Here is a 19,898-nt window from a genome sequence, read left to right on the forward strand (position 1 = left end):
CCGGTTTCCTTTTGACTAAATCAAGCCCAATATCATTATGGATTCTTGCGTTTCTTTGGCTTTTTTCTCATTTTTCTTATGTATCATGGTTTGTAATGAGTTTTCTGATGTGAGCTTTGGTTTTAAGCTGGCATATTCAGTTCAGGGCACCAGAGGAAGGTTGTTTTTCAATCAGGGCACAGCTGTTGGCTGCTCCAATTCTGGCTTGCTGTCATTGTTTTGGGTGCCTCAGCTGATTTGTGGATTCTTGAGTGGCAATATCCTAAATGTTTTCTGGGTCTGAGTTAGTTTTGCATTCTTATTCCCAAATTTTGTATTCTGATGCAATACAAGCTAGATTTTGACAGAGTAGCCATTATGAAAGAAAAAAAAAAACGAAGCAAATTGGCCTTTCATGTTTAGAACTGTACAGGCAACACAATCAAGATGAGTTTCTGTGTTTTGGAAAATGACTTGGACTCCTTCTGCCGAGGGGACAGATACTAATTTCCTCCAAATTGAGTGTGAGTGCAATTTTGAGGTGAATTCAATCAGAATTCCAAAGTCAGTCTGTTTAAGGGTGGGATGAATCCTGAAACAGCCAGTTTCCTTGTGTCTAAATCCAGCCAAATATCACAAAGGACTCTTGCATTTCTTTGGCTTTTTCACATTTCCCTTATTTATCATGGTTTGTAATGAATTTTCTGATGTGAGCTTTGGTTTTGAGGCTGCAATATGGAGTTCATGGCACAAGGGAATGGTTCTTTTTCAATTGGGGCACAGTTGTTGGCTTGCTCCAATTCTGGCTTGCTGTCATTGTTGGGTGCCTCAACTGACTTTTGGTTTCTTGAGGGTCAGTTTGCTGAATATTTTCTGGGTCTGAGTTGGTTTTCCCTTCTTCATACCCAAATTGTGTATTCTCATGCAATACAAGCAAGATTTTGGACAGAGTAGCCATTATGAAAGAAAACAAAAAACACAGCAAATTGGTCTTTCAGGATTAGAAATCTACAGGCAACATGACCAAGATGAGTTTCTGTGGTTTGGAAAATGATATGGAATCCTTCTGCTGAGGGGAGAGATACTAATTCATCCAAATTGAATGTGAGTGGGATTTTGAGGTGAATTCAAACAGAAGTCCAAAGTCAGTCTGTGGATGGGGGGATGAATCTGGAAACAGCCAGGTTCCTTTTGTCTAATCCCGCCAAGTATCACAAAGGACTCTTGCATTTCTTTGGCTTTTTCACATTTCCATTATTTATCATGGTTTGTAATGAATTTTCTGATGTCAGCTTTGGTTTTGAGGCTGCAATATGGAGTTCAGGGTAACGGAGGAATGGTCTTTTTCAAACAGGGCACAGCTGTTGGCCTGCTCCAATTCTGGCTTGCTGTCATTGTTTTGGGTGCCTCAGCTGACTTTTAGTTTCTTGAGCGGCAATTTCCTAAATGTTTTCTGGGTCTGAATTGGGTTTGCCTTCTTCCTTCCCAAATGTTGTATTCTGATGCCATACAAACAAGAGTTTGGGGAGAGTAGCCATTATGAAATAAAAACACAACAAATAGGCATTTGAAGCTTAGAAATCTACAGGTAACACGACCAAGGTGAGGTTTTGTGTTTTGGAAAATGAAATGGAACACTTTGGCTGAGGTGACAGATATTAATTGCCTCCAAACTGAGTTTCACTGTGTTTCTCCGGTTAATTCACTCAGAATTCCACAGGCTGTCAGCTGGAGGGGTGGATGTATCTGGGAACAGCCGGTTTCCTTGCGACTAAATCAAGCCCAATATCATTATGGATTCTTCCATTTCTTTGGCTTTTTTATCATTTTTCTTATTTTTTATGGTTTGTAATGAATTTTCTGATGTGAGCTTTGGTTTTGAGGCTGCAATATGGAGTTCATGGCACAAGAGGAAGGTTCTATTTCAATCAGGGCACAGCTGTTGTCTTGCTCCAATTCTGGCTTGCTGTCATTGTTTTCGATACCTCAGCTAATTTGTGGTTTCTTGAGCGGCAATTTCCTAAATGTTTACTGGTTCTGAGTTGGTTTTTCCTTCTTCCTTCCCTAATTTTGTATTCTGAGGCAACACATACAAGAGTTTGGACAGAGTAGCAATTTTGAAATAAAAACCACAACAAATAGGCATTTGAAGCTTAGAAATCTACAGGTAACATTACCAAGGTGAGTTTTTGTGTTTTGGAAAAAAAAATGGAACACTTTGGCTGAGGTGACAGATATTAATTGCCTCCAAACTGAGTTTCACTGCGATTTTCAGGTTAATTCAGTCAGAATTCCACAGGCAGTCAGCTGGAGGGGTGGGTGAATCCGGGAACAGCCAGTTTCCTTGCAACTAAATCAAGCCCAATATCATTATTGATTCTTGCATTTCTTTGGCTTTTTTCTCCTTTTTCTTATTTATCATGGGTTGTAATGAATTTTCTGATGTCAGCTTTGGTTTTGAGGCTGCAATATGGAGTTCAGGGCACCGGGGGAATGGACCTTTTAAACAGGGCAAAGCTGTTGGCCTGCTCCAATTCTGGCTTGCTGTCATTGTTTTGAGCCTCAGCCGATTTGTGGTTTCCTGAGCTGCAATTTCCTACATGTGTTCTGCGTCTGAGTTGGTTTTGCCTTCTACCTTCCCAAATTTTGTATTCTGATTTCTACAAACAAGAGTTTGGGGAGAGTAGCCATGATGACATAAAAAACACAGCAAATAGGATTTTGAAGCTTATAAATCTACAGGTAACATGACCAAGGGGAGTTTTTGTGTTTTGGAAAATCAAATGGAACACTTTGGCTGAGGTGACAGATATTAATTGCCTCCAAACTGAGTTTCACTGCGATTTTCAGGTTAACTCAGTCAGAATTGCACAGGCAGTCAGCTGGAGGGGTGGATGATTCCGGGAACAGCCGGTTTCCTTGCGACTGAATCAAGCCCAATATCATTATGAATTCTTGCATTTCTTTGGCTTTTTTCTATGTTTTCTTATTTATCATGGTTTGTAATGAATTTTCTGATGTGAGCTTTGGTTTTGAGGCTGCAATATGGAGTTCAGGGCACTGGAAGTATGGTCATTTTAAACAGGGTACAGCTGTGGCTTGCTCCAATTCTGGCTTGCCTTCATTTTTTTGGGTGCCTCAGCTGATTTTGGTTTCTTGAGTGGCAATTTTTTAAATGTTTTCTGGGTCTGAGTTGGTTTTACCGTCTTCGTATCCAAATTTTCTTTTCTGCTGCCATACAAACAAGAGTTTGGGCAGAATAGCCATTATGAAATAAAAAACACAACAAATAGGCGTTTGAAGCTTAGAAATCTACAGGTAACATGACCAAGGTGAGTTTTTGTGTTTTGGAAAATAAAATTGAACACTTTGGCTGAGGTGACAGATAGTAATTGCCTCCAAATGGAGTTTCACTGTGATTTTCAGGTTAATTCAGTTAGAAATCCACAGGCAGTCAGCTGGAGGGCTGGATGAATCCTGGAACAGCCGGTTTCCTTGCAACTGAATCAAGCCCAATATTATGGATTCTTGCATTTCCTTGTCTTTTTTCTCATTTTTCTTATTTTTTATGGTTTGTAATGAATTTTCTGATATGAGCTTTGGTTTTGAGGCTGCAATATGGAGTTCAGGGCACAAGAGGAAGGTTCTTTTTCAATCAGGGTATAGCTGTTGGCTTGCTCCAATTCTGGCTTGCTATCATTGTTTTGGGTGACTCAGCTAACTTTTGGTTTCTTGAGTGGCAATTTCCTAAATGTTTTCTGTGTCTGAGTTGGTTTTGCCTTCTTCCTTCCCAAATTATGTATTCTGATGCCATAGAAACAAGAGTTTCAGCAGAGTAGCCACTATGAAATAAAAAACACAACAAATAGGCGTTTAAACCTTCAAAATCTACCAGTAACATGACCAAAGTGAGTTTTTGTGTTTTGGAAAATCAAATGGAACACTTTGGCTGAGGTGACAGATAGTAATTGCCTCCAAACTGAGTTTCACTGCGATTTTCAGGTTAATTCAGTCAGAATTCCACAGGCTGTCAGCTGGAGGTGTGGATGAATCCGGGCACAGCCGGTTTCCTTGTGACTATTCAGGCTAAATGTCATTATGGATTCTTGCATTTCTTTGGATTTTTTCTATGTTTTCTTATTTATCATGGATTGTAATGAATTTTCTGATGTGAGCTTTGGTTTTGAGGCTGGCATATTGAGTTCAGGGTACAAGAGGAAGGTTCTTTTTCAAACAGGGCACAGCTGTTGGCCTGCTTCAATTCTGGCTTGCTGTCATTGTTTTGGGTGCCTCAGCTGATTTTTGGTTTCTTGAGCGGCAATTTCCTAAATGTTTTCGGGGTCTGAGTTGGTTTTGCCTTCTTCCTTCCCAAATTATGTATTCTGATGGCACACAAACAAGAGTTTGGGCAGATTAGCCATTATGAAATAAAAAAACACAAGAAATAGGCGTTTAAACCTACAAAATCTACTGGTAACTTGACCAAAGTGAGTTTTTGTGTTTTGGAAAATCAAATGGAACACTTTGGCTGAGGTGACAGATAGTAATTGCCTCCAAACTGAGTTTCACTGCGATTTTCAGGTTAATTCAGTCAGAATTCCACAGGCAGTGAGCTGGAGCAGAGGATGAATCCGGGAACAGCCGGTTTCCTTGTGACTAATAAGGCTAAATGTCACTATGGATTCTTGCATTTCTTTGGCTTTTTTCTCTGTTTTCTTATTTATCATGGTTTGTAATGAATTTTCTGATGTGAGCTTTGGTTTGTGGCTGAATATGGAGTTCAGGGCACCGGGGGAATGGTCTTTTTTAAACAGGGCACAGCTGTTGGCCTGCTCCAATTCTGGCTTCCTGTCATTGTTTTGAGTACCTCTGCCGATTTGTGGATTCTGAGCGGCAATTTCCTAAATGTTTTCTGGGTCTGAGTTGGTTTTGCCTTCTTCCTTCCCAAATTTTGTATTCTGACGGCATACAAACAAGAGTTTGGGGAGAGTAGCCATTATGAAATGAAACACACAACAAATAGGCATTTGAAGCTTAGAAATCTACAGGTAACAAGATCAAGGTGAGTTTTTGTGTTTTGGAAAATCAAATGGAACACTTTGGCTGAGGTGACAGATATTAATTGCCTCCAAACTGCGTTTCACTGCGATTTTCAAGTTAATTCAGTCAGAATTCCACAGGCAGTCAGCTGGAGGGGTGGATGAATCCAGGAACAGCCGGATTCCTTGCGACTGAATCAAGCCCAATATCATTATGGATTCTTGCATTTCTTTGGCTTTTTTCTCCTTTTTCTTATTTATCATGGTTTGTAATGAATTTTCTGACGTGAGCTTTGGTTTTGAGGCTGCAATCTGGAGTTCAGGGTGCAAGAGGAAGGCTCTTTTTCAAACAGGGCACAGAAGTTGGCCTGCTCCAATTCTGGCTTGCTGTCATTGTTTTGGGTGCCTCAGCCGATTTGTGTATTCTGCGCGGCAATTTCCTAAATGTTTCTGGGTCTGAGTTGGTTTTGCCTTCTTCCTTCCCAAATTTTGTATTCTGATGCCATAGAAACAAGAGTTTCAGCAGAGTAGCCACTATGAAATAAAAAACACAACAAATAGGCGTTTAAACCTTCAAAATCTACAGGTAACACGACCAAGGTGAGTTTTTGTGTTTTGGAAAATCAAATGGAACACTTTGGCTGAGGTGACAGATAGTAATTGCCTCCAAACTGAGTTTCACTGCGATTTTCAGGTTAATTCAGTCAGAATTCCACAGGCAGTCAGCTGGAGCAGAGGATGAATCCGGGAACAGCCGGTTTCCTTGTGACTAATAAGGCCAAATGTCATTATGGATTCTTGCATTTCTCTGGATTTTTTCTCTGATTTCCTATTTATCATGGTTTGTAATGAATTTTCTGATGTGAGCTTTGGTTTTGTGGCTGCAATATGGAGTTTAGGGCACCGGGGGAATGTTCTGTTTCAAACAGGGCACAGCTGTTGGCCTGCCTCAATTCTGGCTTGCTTTCATTGTTTGGGATCCTCAGCTGATTTGTGGTTTCTTGAGTGGCAATTTGCGAAATGTTTTCTGGGTCTGAGTTGGTTTTGCCTTCTTCCTTCCCAAATTTTGTATTCTGACGCCATACAAACAAGAGTTTGGGTAGAATAGCCATTATGAAAGAAAAAACACAACAAATAGGCATTTGAAGTTTAGAAATCTACAGGTAACACGACCAAGGTGAATTTTTGTGTTTTGGAAAATGAAATGGAACACTTTAGCTGAGGTGACAAATATTAATTGTCTCCAAAATGAGTTTCACTGCTATTTTGAGGTTAATTCAGTCAGAATTCCATAGGCAGTCAGCTGGAGGGGTGGATGAATCCGGGAGCAGCCGGTTTCCTTGCGACTATATCAAGCCCAATATCATTACGGATTCTTGCATTTCTTTGTCTTTTTTCTCCTTTTTCTTATTTATCATGGTTTGTAATGAATTTTCTGATGTGAGCTTTGGTTCTGAGGCTGGCATATTGAGTTCAGGGTACAAGAGGAAGGTTCTTTTTCAAACAGGGTACAGCTGTTGGCTTGCTCCAATTATGGCTTGCTGTCATTGTTGTGTGTGCCTCAGCTGACTTGGTTTCTTGAGTGGCAATTTCCTAAATGTTTTCTGGGCCTGAGTTGGTTTTGCCTTCTTCCTTCCCAAATTTTGTATTCTGACGCCATACAAACAAGAGTTTGGGCAGAGTAGCCATTATGAAATAAAAAACACAACAAATAGGCATTTGAAGCTTAGAAATCTACAAGTAACACGACCAAGGTGATTTTTTATGTTTTGGAAAATCAAATGGAACACTTTGGCTGAGGTGACAGATATTAATTGCCTCCAAACTGAGTTTCACTGCGATTTTCAGGTGAATTCAGTCAGAATTCCACAGGCAGTGAGCTGGAGCAGAGGATGAATCCAGCGACAGCCGGTTTCCTTGTGACTAATAAGGCCAAATGTCATTATGGATTCTTGCATTTCTTTGGCTTTTTTCTCATTTTTCTTATTTATCATGGTTTGTAACGAATTTTCTGATGTGAGCTTTGGTTTTATGGCGGCAATATGGAGTTCAGGGCACCGGGGGAATGGTCTTTTTCAAACAGGGCACAGCTGTTGGCCTGCTCCAATTCTGGCTTGCTGTCATTGTTTTGGGTGCCTCAGCCGATATGTGGTTTGTGAGCGGCAATTTCCTAAATGTTTTCTGGGTCTGAGTTGGTTTTGCCTTCTTCCTTCCCAAATTTTCTATTCTGACGCCATACAAACAAGACTGTGGGCATAGTAGCCATTATGAAATAAAAACACAACAAATAGGCATTTGAAGCTTAGAAATCTACAGGTAACACGACCAAGGTGAGTTTTTGTGTTTTGGAAAATCAAATGGAACACTTTGGCTGAGGTGATAGATATTAATTGCCTCCAAACTGAGTTTCACTGCGATTTTCAGGTTAATTCAGTCAGAATTACACAGGCAGTCAGCTGGAGGGGTGGATGATTCCGGGAACAGCCGGTTTCCTTGCGACTGAATCAAGCCCAATATCATTATGGATTCTTGCTTTTCTTTTGGTTTTTTCTCCTTTTTCTTATTTATCATGGTTTGTAATGAATTTTCTGATGTGAACTTTGGTTCTGAGGCTGGCATATTGAGTTCAGGGCAGAAGAGGAAGGTTCTTTTTCAAACAGGGCACAGCTGTTGGCTTGCTCTAATTCTGGCTTGCTGTCATTGCTTTGGGTGGCTCAGCTGAATTTTGGTTTCTTGAGCGGCAATTTCCTAAATGTTTTCTGGGCCTGAGTTGGTTTTGCCTTATTCCTTCCGAAATTTTGTATTCTGACGCCAAACAAACAAGAGTTTGGGCAGAGCAGCCATTATGAAATAAAAAACACAACTAATAGGCGTTTGAAGCTTAGAAATCTACAGGTAACACGACCAAGGTGAGTTTTTGTGTTTTAGAAAATGAAATGGAACAGTTTGGCTGAAGTGACAGATATTAATTGCCTCCAAACTGAGTTTCACTGCGATTTTCAGGTTAATTCGGTCAGAATTCCACAGGCAGTCAGCTGGAGCAGTGGATGAATCCGGGAACAGCCGGTTTCCTTGCGACTATATCAACTCTGATTTCATTATGGATTCTTCCATTTCTTTGGCTTTTTTCTCCTTTTTCTTATTTATCATGGTTTGTAATGAATTTTCCGATGTGAGCTTTGATTTTGAGGCTGCAATATGGACTTCAGGGCACCGGAGGAATGGTCTTTTTCAAACAGGGCACAGCTGTTGGCCTGCTTCAATTCTGGCTTGCTGTCATTGTTTTGGGTGCCTCAGCCGATTTGTGGTTTCTTGAGCAGCAATTTCCTAAATGTTTTCTGGGTCTGAGTTGCTTTTCCCTTCTACCTTCCCAAATTTTGTATTCTGACGCCATACAAACAAGACTGTGGGCAGAGTAGCCATTATGAAATAAAACACAAAACAAATAGGCGTTTGAAGCTTAGAAATCTACAGGTAACACGACCAAGGTGAGGTTTTGTGTTTTGGAAAATCAAATGGAACACTTTGGCTGAGGTGACAGATATTAATTGCCTCCAAACTGAGTTTCCCTGCGATTTTCAGGTTAATTCAGTCAGAAATCCACAGGCCGTCAGCTGGAGGGGTGGATGAATCCGGAAACAGCCGGTTTCCTTGCGACTAAATCAAGCCCAATATCATTATGGTTTCTTGTATTTCTTTGGCTTTTTTCTCTTTTCTCTAATTTATCATGGTTTGTAATGAATTTTCTGATGTGAGCTTTGGTTTTGAGGCTGCAATATGGAGTTCAGGGCACAAGAGGAAGGTTCTTTTTCAAAAAGGGTAAAGCTGTTGGCTTGCTCCAATTCTGGCTTGCTGTCATTGTTTTGGGAGCCTCAGTGACTTTTGGCTTCTTGAGCGGCAATTTCCTAAATGTTTTGGGTGCCTCTTGCTGTCGTAGTTTTGAGTGCCTCAGCCGATTTGTGGTTTCTTGAGCGGCAATTTCCTAAATGTTTTCTGGGTCTGAGTTTGTTTTGCCTTCTTCCTTCCTAAATGTTGTATTCTGACGCAATACAAACAAGAGTTTGGACAGAGTAGCCATTATGAATTAAAAAAGACAGCTAATAGGTGTTTGAAGCTTAGAAATTTACAGGCAACATGACCAAGGTGAGTTTTTGTGTTTTGGAAAATCAAATGGAACACTTTGGCTGAGGTGACAGATATTAATTGCCTCCAAACTGAGTTTCACTGCGATTTTCAAGTTAATTCAGTCAGAATTCCACAGGCAGTCAGCTGGACGGGTGGAAGAATCCAGGAACAGCCGGTTTCCTTGTGACTGAATCAAGCCCAATATCATTATGGATTCTTGCATTTCTTTGGCTTTTTTCTCCTTTTTCTTATTTATCATGGTTTGTAATGAATTTTCTGACGTGAGCTTTGGTTTTGAGGCTGCAATCTGGAGTTCAGGGTGCAAGAGGAAGGCTCTTTTTCAAACAGGGCACAGAAGTTGGCCTGCTCCAATTCTGGCTTGCTGTCATTGTTTTGGGTGCCTCAGCCGATTTGTGTATTCTGAGCGGCAATTTCCTAAATGTTTCTGGGTCTGAGTTGGTTTTGCCTTCTTCCTTCCCAAATTTTGTATTCTGATGCCATGCAAACAAGAGTTTCAGCAGAGTAGCCACTATGAAATAAAAAACACAACAAATAGGCGTTTAAACCTTCAAAATCTACAGGTAACACGACCAAGGTGAGTTTTTGTGTTTTGGAAAATCAAATGGAACACTTTGGCTGAGGTGACAGATAGTAATTGCCTCCAAACTGAGTTTCCCTGCGATTTTCAGGTTAATTCAGGCAGAATTCCATAGGCAGTCAGCTGGAGCAGAGGATGAATCCGGGAACAGCCGGTTTCCTTGTGACTAATAAGGCCAAATGTCATTATGGATTCTTGCATTTCTCTGGCTTTTTTCTCTGATTTCCTATTTATCATGATTTGTAATGAATTTTCTGATGTGAGCTTTGGTTTTGTGGCTGCAATATGAAGTTTAGGGCACCGGGGGAATGGTCTTTTTCAAACAGGGCACAGCTGTTGACCTGCTCCAATTCTGGCTTGCTGTCATTGTTTTGGGTGCCTCAGCCGATATGTGGTTTGTGAGCGGCAAATTCCTAAATGTTTTCTGGGTCTGAGTTTGTTTTGCCTTCTTCCTACCCAAATTTTCTATTCTGACGCCATACAAACAAGAGTTTCGGCAGAGTAGCCATTATGAAATAGAAAAACACAACAAATAGGCGTTTGAAGCTTGGAAATCTACAGGTAACACAACCAAGGTGAGTTTTTGTGTTTTGGAAAATCAAATGGAACACTTTGGCTGAGGTGACAGATATTAATTGCCTCCAAAGTGAGTTTCACTGCGATTTTCAGGTTAATTCAGTCAGAATTCCACAGGCAGTCAGCTGGAGGGGCGGATGATTCCGGGAACAGCCGGTATCCTTGCGACTGAATCAAGCCCAATATCATTATGGATTCTTGCTTTTCTTTTCTTTTTTCTCCTTTTTCTTATTTATCATGGTTTGTAATGAATTTTCTGATGTGAGCTTTGGTTCTGTGGCTGGCATATTGAGTTCAGGGCAGAAGAGGAAGGTTCTTTTTCAAACAGGGCACAGCTGTTGGCTTGCTCTAATTCTGGCTTGCTGTCATTGCTTTGGGTGGCTCAGCTGAATTTTGGTTTCTTGAGCGGCAATTTCCTAAATGTTTTCTGGGCCTGAGTTGGTTTTGCCTTATTCCTTCTGAAATTTTGTATTCTGACGCCAAACAAACAAGAGTTTGGGCAGAGTAGCCATTATGAAATAAAAAACACAACAAATAGGCGTTTGAAGCTTAGAAATCTACAGGTAACATGACCAAGGTGATTTTTTGTGTTTTGGAAAATAAAATGGAACACTTTGGCTGAGGTGACAGATATTAATTGCCTCCAAACTGAGTTTCACTGCGATTTTCAGGTTAATTCAGTCAGAATTCCACAGGCAGTCAACTGGAGGGGTGAATGAATCCGCGAAGAGCCGGCTTCCATGTGACTAAATCAAGCCCAATAACATTACGGATTCTTGCATTTCTTTGGCTTTTTTCTCCTTTTTCTTATTTATCATGGTTTGTAATGAATTTTCTGATATGAGCTTTGGTTTTGAGGCTGCAAAATGGAGTTCAGGGAGCAAGAGGAATGTTCTGTTTCAAACAGGGCACAGCTATTGGCCTGCCTCAATTCTGGCTTGCTTTCATTGTTTGGGATCCTCAGCTGATTTGTAGTTTCTTGAGTGGCAATTTGCGAAATGTTTTCTGGGTCTGAGTTGTTTTTCCCTTCTTCCTTCCCAAATTTTGTATTCTGACGCCATACAAACAAGAGTTTGGGTAGAATAGCCATTATGAAAGAAAAAACACAACAAATAGGCATTTGAAGTTTAGAAATCTACAGGTAACACGACCAAGGTGAGTTTTTGTGTTTTGCAAAATAAAATGGAACACTTTAGCTGAGGTGACAAATATTAATTGTCTCCAAAATGAGTTTCACTGCTATTTTGAGGTTAATTCAGTCAGAATTCCATAGGCAGTCAGCTGGAGGGGTGGATGAATCCGGGAGCAGCCGGTTTCCTTGCGACTATATCAAGCCCGATATCATTACGGATTCTTGCATTTCTTTGTCTTTTTTCTCCTTTTTCTTATTTATCATGGTTTGTAATGAATTTTCTGATGTGAGCTTTGGTTCTGAGGCTGGCATATTGAGTTCAGGGTACAAGAGGAAGGTTCTTTTTCAAACAGGGTACAGCTGTTGGCTTGCTCCAATTATGGCTTGTTGTCATTGTTGTGGGTGCCTCAGCTGACTTGGTTTCTTGAGTGGCAATTTCCTAAATGTTTTCTGGGCCTGAGTTGGTTTTGCCTTCTTCCTTCCCAAATTTTGTATTCTGACGCCATACAAACAAGAGTTTGGGCAGAGTAGCCATTATGAAATAAAAAACACAACAAATAGGCATTTGAAGCTTAGAAATCTACAGGTAACACGACCAAGGTGAGTTTTTGTGTTTTGGAAAATCAAATGGAACACTTTGGCTGAGGTGACAGATATTAATTGCCTCCAAACTGAGTTTCACTGCGATTTTCAGGTTAATTCAGTCAGAATTCCACAGGCAGTGAGCTGGAGCAGAGGATGAATCCAGCAACAGCTGGTTTCCTTGTGACTAATAAGGCCAAATGTCATTATGGATTCTTGATTTCTTTGGCTTTTTTCTCATTTTTCTTATTTATCATGGTTTGTAACAAATTTTCTGATGTGAGCTTTGGTTTTATGGCGGCAATATGGAGTTCAGGGCACCGGGGGAATGGTCTTTTTCAAACAGGGCACAGCTGTTGGCCTGCTCCAATTCTGGCTTGCTGTCATTGTTTTGGGTGCCTCAGCCGATATGTGGTTTGTGAGCGGCAATTTCCTAAATGTTTTCTGGGTCTGAGTTGGTTTTGCCTTCTTCCTTCCCAAATTTTCTATTCTGACGCCATACAAACAAGACTGTGGGCATAGTAGCCATTATGAAATAAAAACACAACAAATAGGCATTTGAAGCTTAGAAATCTACAGGTAACACGACCAAGGTGAGTTTTTGTGTTTTGGAAAATCAAATGGAACACTTTGGCTGAGGTGATAGATATTAATTGCCTCCAAACTGAGTTTCACTGCGATTTTCAGGTTAATTCAGTCAGAATTACACAGGCAGTCAGCTGGAGGGGTGGATGATTCTGGGAACAGCCGGTTTCCTTGCGACTGAATCAAGCCCAATATCATTATGGATTCTTGCTTTTCTTTTGGTTTTTTCTCCTTTTTCTTATTTATCATGGTTTGTAATGAATTTTCTGATGTGAACTTTGGTTCTGAGGCTGGCATATTGAGTTCAGGGCAGAAGAGGAAGGTTCTTTTTCAAACAGGGCACAGCTGTTGGCTTGCTCTAATTCTGTCTTGCTGTCATTGCTTTGGGTGGCTCAGCTGAATTTTGGTTTCTTGAGCGGCAATTTCCTAAATGTTTTCTGGGCCTGAGTTGGTTTTGCCTTATTCCTTCCGAAATTTTGTATTCTGACGCCAAACAAACAAGAGTTTGGGCAGAGCAGCCATTATGAAATGAAAAACACAACTAATAGGCGTTTGAAGCTTAGAAATCTACAGGTAACACGACCAAGGTGAGTTTTTGTGTTTTAGAAAATGAAATGGAACAGTTTGGCTGAAGTGACAGATATTAATTGCCTCCAAACTGAGTTTCACTGCGATTTTCAGGTTAATTCGGTCAGAATTCCACAGGCAGTCAGCTGGAGCAGTGGATCAATCCGGGAACAGCCGGTTTCCTTGCGACTATATCAACTCTGAATTCATTATGGATTCTTCCATTTCTTTGGCTTTTTTCTCCTTTTTCTTATTTATCATGGTTTGTAATGAATTTTCCGATGTGACCTTGGTTTTGAGGCTGCAATATGGACTTCAGGGCACCGGAGGAATGGTCTTTTTCAAACAGGGCACAGCTGTTGACCTGCTCCAATTCTGGCTTGCTGTCATTGTTTTGGGTGCCTCAGCCGATTTGTGGTTTCTTGAGCAGCAATTTCCTAAATGTTTTCTGGGTCTGAGTTGCTTTTCCCTTCTACCTTCCCAAATTTTGTATTCTGACGCCATACAAACAAGACTGTGGGCAGAGTAGCCATTATGAAATAAAACACAAAACAAATAGGCGTTTGAAGCTTAGAAATCTACAGGTAACACGACCAAGGTGAGGTTTTGTGTTTTGGAAAATCAAATGGAACACTTTGGCTGAGGTGACAGATATTAATTGCCTCCAAACTGAGTTTCCCTGCGATTTTCAGGTTAATTCAGTCAGAAATCCACAGGCCGTCAGCTGGAGGGGTGGATGAATCCGGAAACAGCCGGTTTCCTTGCGACTAAATCAAGCCCAATATCATTATGGTTTCTTGTATTTCTTTGGCTTTTTTCTCTTTTCTCTAATTTATCATGGTTTGTAATGAATTTTCTGATGTGAGCTTTGGTTTTGAGGCTGCAATATGGAGTTCAGGGCACAAGAGGAAGGTTCTTTTTCAAAAAGGGTAAAGCTGTTGGCTTGCTCCAATTCTGGCTTGCTGTCATTGTTTTGGGAGCCTCAGTGACTTTTGGCTTCTTGAGCGGCAATTTCCTAAATGTTTTGGGTGCCTCTTGCTGTCGTAGTTTTGAGTGCCTCAGCCGATTTGTGGTTTCTTGAGCGGCAATTTCCTAAATGTTTTCTGGGTCTGAGTTTGTTTTGCCTTCTTCCTTCCTAAATGTTGTATTCTGACGCAATACAAACAAGAGTTTGGACAGAGTAGCCATTATGAATTAAAAAAGACAGCTAATAGGTGTTTGAAGCTTAGAAATTTACAGGCAACATGACCAAGGTGAGTTTTTGTGTTTTGGAAAATCAAATGGAACACTTTGGCTGAGGTGACAGATATTAATTGCCTCCAAACTGAGTTTCACTGCGATTTTCAAGTTAATTCAGTCAGAATTCCACAGGCAGTCAGCTGGACGGGTGGATGAATCCAGGAACAGCCGGTTTCCTTGTGACTGAATCAAGCCCAATATCATTATGGATTCTTGCATTTCTTTGGCTTTTTTCTCCTTTTTCTTATTTATCATGGTTTGTAATGAATTTTCTGACGTGAGCTTTGGTTTTGAGGCTGCAATCTGGAGTTCAGGGTGCAAGAGGAAGGCTCTTTTTCAAACAGGGCACAGAAGTTGGCCTGCTCCAATTCTGGCTTGCTGTCATTGTTTTGGGTGCCTCAGCCGATTTGTGTATTCTGAGCGGCAATTTCCTAAATGTTTCTGGGTCTGAGTTGGTTTTGCCTTCTTCCTTCCCAAATTTTGTATTCTGATGCCATACAAACAAGAGTTTCAGCAGAGTAGCCACTATGAAATAAAAAACACAACAAATAGGCGTTTAAACCTTCAAAATCTACAGGTAACACGACCAAGGTGAGTTTTTGTGTTTTGGAAAATCAAATGGAACACTTTGGCTGAGGTGACAGATAGTAATTGCCTCCAAACTGAGTTTCACTGCGATTTTCAGGTTAATTCAGTCAGAATTCCACAGGCAGTCAGCTGGAGCAGAGGATGAATCCGGGAACAGCCGGTTTCCTTGTGACTAATAAGGCCAAATGTCATTATGGATTCTTGCATTTCTCTGGCTTTTTTCTCTGATTTCCTATTTATCATGATTTGTAATGAATTTTCTGATGTGAGCTTTGGTTTTGTGGCTACAATATGAAGTTTAGGGCACCGGGGGAATGGTCTTTTTCAAACAGGGCACAGCTGTTGACCTGCTCCAATTCTGGCTTGCTGTCATTGTTTTGGGTGCCTCAGCCGATATGTGGTTTGTGAGCGGCAAATTCCTAAATGTTTTCTGGGTCTGAGTTTGTTTTGCCTTCTTCCTACCCAAATTTTGTATTCTGACGCCATACAAACAAGAGTTTCGGCAGAGTAGCCATTATGAAATAGAAAAACACAACAAATAGGCGTTTGAAGCTTGGAAATCTACAGGTAACACAACCAAGGTGAGTTTTTGTGTTTTGGAAAAACAAATGGAACACTTTGGCTGAGGTGACAGATATTAATTGCCTCCAAAGTGAGTTTCACTGCGATTTTCAGGTTAATTCAGTCAGAATTCCACAGGCAGTCAGCTGGAGGGGCGGATGATTCCGGGAACAGCCGGTTTCCTTGCGACTGAATCAAGCCCAATATCATTATGGATTCTTGCTTTTCTTTTCTTTTTTCTCCTTTTTCTTATTTATCATGGTTTGTAATGAATTTTCTGATGTGAGCTTTGGTTCTGAGGCTGGCATATTGAGTTCAGGGCAGAAGAGGAAGGTTCTTTTTCAAACAGGGCACAGCTGTTGGCTTGCTCTAATTCTGGCTTGCTGTCATTGCTTTGGGTGGCTCAGCTGAATTTTGGTTTCTTGAGCGGCAATTTCCTAAATGTTTTCTGGGCCTGAGTTGGTTTTGCCTTATTCCTTCTGAAATTTTGTATTCTGACGCCAAACAAACAAGAGTTTGGGCAGAGTAGCCATTATGAAATAAAAAACACAACAAATAGGCGTTTGAAGCTTAGAAATCTACAGGTAACATGACCAAGGTGATTTTTTGTGTTTTGGAAAATAAAATGGAATACTTTGGCTGAGGTGACAGATATTAATTGCCTCCAAACTGAGTTTCACTGCGATTTTCAGGTTAATTCAGTCAGAATTCCACAGGCAGTCAACTGGAGGGGTGAATGAATCCGCGAACAGCTGGCTTCCATGTGACTAAATCAAGCCCAATAACATTACGGATTCTTGCATTTCTTTGGCTTTTTTCTCCTTTTTCTTATTTATCATGGTTTGTAATGAATTTTCTGATATGAGCTTTGGTTTTGAGGCTGCAAAATGGAGTTCAGGGAGCAAGAGGAATGTTCTGTTTCAAACAGGGCACAGCTATTGGCCTGCCTCAATTCTGGCTTGCTTTCATTGTTTGGGATCCTCAGCTGATTTGTAGTTTCTTGAGTGGCAATTTGCGAAATGTTTTCTGGGTCTGAGTTGTTTTTCCCTTCTTCCTTCCCAAATTTTGTATTCTGACGCCATACAAAAAGAGTTTGGGTAGAATAGCCATTATGAAAGAAAAAACACAACAAATAGGCATTTGAAGTTTAGAAATCTACAGGTAACACGACCAAGGTGAGTTTTTGTGTTTTGCAAAATAAAATGGAACACTTTAGCTGAGGTGACAAATATTAATTGTCTCCAAAATGAGTTTCACTGCTATTTTGAGGTTAATTCAGTCAGAATTCCATAGGCAGTCAGCTGGAGGGGTGGATGAATCCGGGAGCAGCCGGTTTCCTTGCGACTATATCAAGCCCGATATCATTACGGATTCTTGCATTTCTTTGTCTTTTTTCTCCTTTTTCTTATTTATCATGGTTCGTAATGAATTTTCTGATGTGAGCTTTGGTTCTGAGGCTGGCATATTGAGTTCAGGGTACAAGAGGAAGGTTCTTTTTCAATCAGGGCACAGCTGTTGGCTTGCTCCAATTCTGGCTTGCTGTCATTGTTGTGGGTGCCTCAGCTGACTTGGTTTCTTGAGTGGCAATTTCCTAAATGTTTTCTGGGCCTGAGTTGGTTTTGCCTTCTTCCTTCCCAAATTTTGTATTCTGACGCCATACAAACAAGAGTTTGGGCAGAGTAGCCATTATGAAATAAAAAACACAACAAATAGGCATTTGAAGCTTAGAAATCTACAGGTAACACGACCAAGGTGAGTTTTTGTGTTTTGGAAAATCAAATGGAACACTTTGGCTGAGGTGACAGATAGTAATTGCCTCCAAACTGAGTTTCACTGCGATTTTCAGGTTAATTCAGTCAGAATTCCACAGGCAGTCAGCTGGAGCAGAGGATGAATCCAGCAACAGCTGGTTTCCTTGTGACTAATAAGGACAAATGTCATTATGGATTCTTGCATTTCTTTGGCTTTTTTCTCATTTTTCTTATTTATCATGGTTTGTAACAAATTTTCTGATGTGAGCTTTGGTTTTATGGCGGCAATATGGAGTTCAGGGCACCGGGGGAATGGTCTTTTTCAAACAGGGCACAGCTGTTGGCCTGCTCCAATTCTGGCTTGCTGTCATTGTTTTGGGTGCCTCAGCCGATATGTGGTTTGTGAGCGGCAATTTCCTAAATGTTTTCTGGGTCTGAGTTGGTTTTGCCTTCTTCCTTCCCAAATTTTCTATTCTGACACCATACAAACAAGACTGTGGGCATAGTAGCCATTATGAAATAAAAATACAGCAAATAGGCATTTGAAGCTTAGAAATCTACAGGTAACACGACCAAGGTGAGTTTTTGTGTTTTGGAAAATCAAATGGAACACTTTGGCTGAGGTGATAGATATTAATTGCCTCCAAACTGAGTTTCACTGCGATTTTCAGGTTAATTCAGTCAGAATTACACAGGCAGTCAGCTGGAGGGGTGGATGATTCCGGGAACAGCCGGTTTCCTTGCGACTGAATCAACTCTGATTTCATTATGGATTCTTCCATTTCTTTGGCTTTTTTCTCCTTTTTCTTATTTATCATGGTTTGTAATGAATTTTCCGATGTGAGCTTTGGTTTTGAGGCTGCAATATGGACTTCAGGGCACCGGAGGAATGGTCTTTTTCAAACAGGGCACAGCTGTTGGCCTGCTTCAATTCTGACTTGCTGTCATTGTTTTGGGTGCCTCAGCCGATTTGTGGTTTCTTGAGCAGCAATTTCCTAAATGTTTTCTGGGTCTGAGTTGCTTTTCCCTTCTACCTTCCCAAATTTTGTATTCTGACGCCATACAAACAAGACTGTGGGCAGAGTAGCCATTATGAAATAAAACACAAAACAAATAGGCGTTTGAAGCTTAGAAATCTACAGGTAACACGACCAAGGTGAGGTTTTGTGTTTTGGAAAATCAAATGGAACACTTTGGCTGAGGTGACAGATATTAATTGCCTCCAAACTGAGTTTCCCTGCGATTTTCAGGTTAATTCAGTCAGAAATCCACAGGCCGTCAGCTGGAGGGGTGGATGAATCCGGAAACAGCCGGTTTCCTTGCGACTAAATCAAGCCCAATATCATTATGGTTTCTTGTATTTCTTTGGCTTTTTTCTCTTTTCTCTAATTTATCATGGTTTGTAATGAGTTTTCTGATGTGAGCTTTGGTTTTGAGGCTGCAATATGGAGTTCAGGGCACAAGAGGAAGGTTCTTTTTCAAAAAGGGTAAAGCTGTTGGCTTGCTCCAATTCTGGCTTGCTGTCATTGTTTTGGGAGCCTCAGTGACTTTTGGCTTCTTGAGCGGCAATTTCCTAAATGTTTTGGGTGCCTCTTGCTGTCGTAGTTTTGAGTGCCTCAGCCGATATGTGGTTTCTTGAGCGGCAATTTCCTAAATGTTTTCTGGGTCTGAGTTTGTTTTGCCTTCTTCCTTCCCAAATGTTGTATTCTGACGCAATACAAACAAGAGTTTGGACAGAGTAGCCATTATGAATTAAAAAAGACAGCTAATAGGTGTTTGAAGCTTAGAAATTTACAGGCAACATGACCAAGGTGAGTTTTTGTGTTTTGGAAAATCAAATGGAACACTTTGGCTGAGGTGACAGATATTAATTGCCTCCAAACTGAGTTTCACTGTGATTTTCAGGTTAATTCAGTCAGAATTCCACAAGCAGTCAGCTGGAGGGGTGAATGAATCCGGGAACGGCCGGTTTCCCTGCGACTAAATCAAGCCCAATATCATTATGGATTCTTGCATTTCTTCGGCTTTTTTTCTCTTTTTTCTTATGTATCATGGTTTGTAATGAATTTTTTGATGTGAGCTTTTGTTTTGAGGCGGCAATATTGAGTTCAGGGCACAAGAGGAATGGTCTTTTTCAATCAGGGCACAGCTGTTGGCTTGCTCCAATTCTGGCTTGCTGTCCTTGTTTTGGGTGCCTCAGCTGACTTTTGGTTTCTTGAGTGGCAATTTCCTACATGTTTTCTGGGTCTGAGTTGGTTTTGCCTTCTTCCTTCCCAAATTTTGTATTCTGATGCAATACAAGCAAGATTTTGGACAGAGTTAGCTCTGTGTCCATTCTTCTGTCTCTTTACTAGATGAATAAAAAGACAGTGTAAAATGATTTGTAAAGAACTATAAGGGGTCAGCGCTGTGCTGCTGCTGCCAATTGAGGAGTGAAGCAGGAGATGGAAAACACCTCTCTCTCTCTCTCTCTCTCTCTCTCTCTGTGCCTCTCCTTCTCTGTTACTCTGACTTCTAAATAAAAAAATGAATCTTAAAAGAAGTATAAATATCAATAAAACACAAATGAAAATTGT

At 40.7% G+C, this 19,898-nt stretch overlaps 1 long non-coding RNA gene across 1 annotated transcript in view; it reads left to right on the top strand.

The window, feature by feature from the left end:
• The first annotated feature begins 6,630 nt into the window (after nucleotides 1-6,630).
• Nucleotides 6,631-19,898, top strand: part of LOC149120927 (uncharacterized) — a 33,808-nt gene continuing 20,540 nt past the window's right edge. Inside the window, exon 1 of the long non-coding RNA XR_016225545.1 lies at nucleotides 6,631-6,772. This is a non-coding gene — a long non-coding RNA (uncharacterized LOC149120927). The remainder of the gene's footprint in view (nucleotides 6,773-19,898) is intronic.

The sequence above is a fragment of the Oryctolagus cuniculus genome, chromosome 18, assembly GCF_051225735.1.
Source record: "Oryctolagus cuniculus isolate XC-2025 breed Fujian yellow rabbit chromosome 18, ASM5122573v1, whole genome shotgun sequence".
Taxonomy (NCBI): Eukaryota; Metazoa; Chordata; class Mammalia; order Lagomorpha; family Leporidae; genus Oryctolagus; species Oryctolagus cuniculus.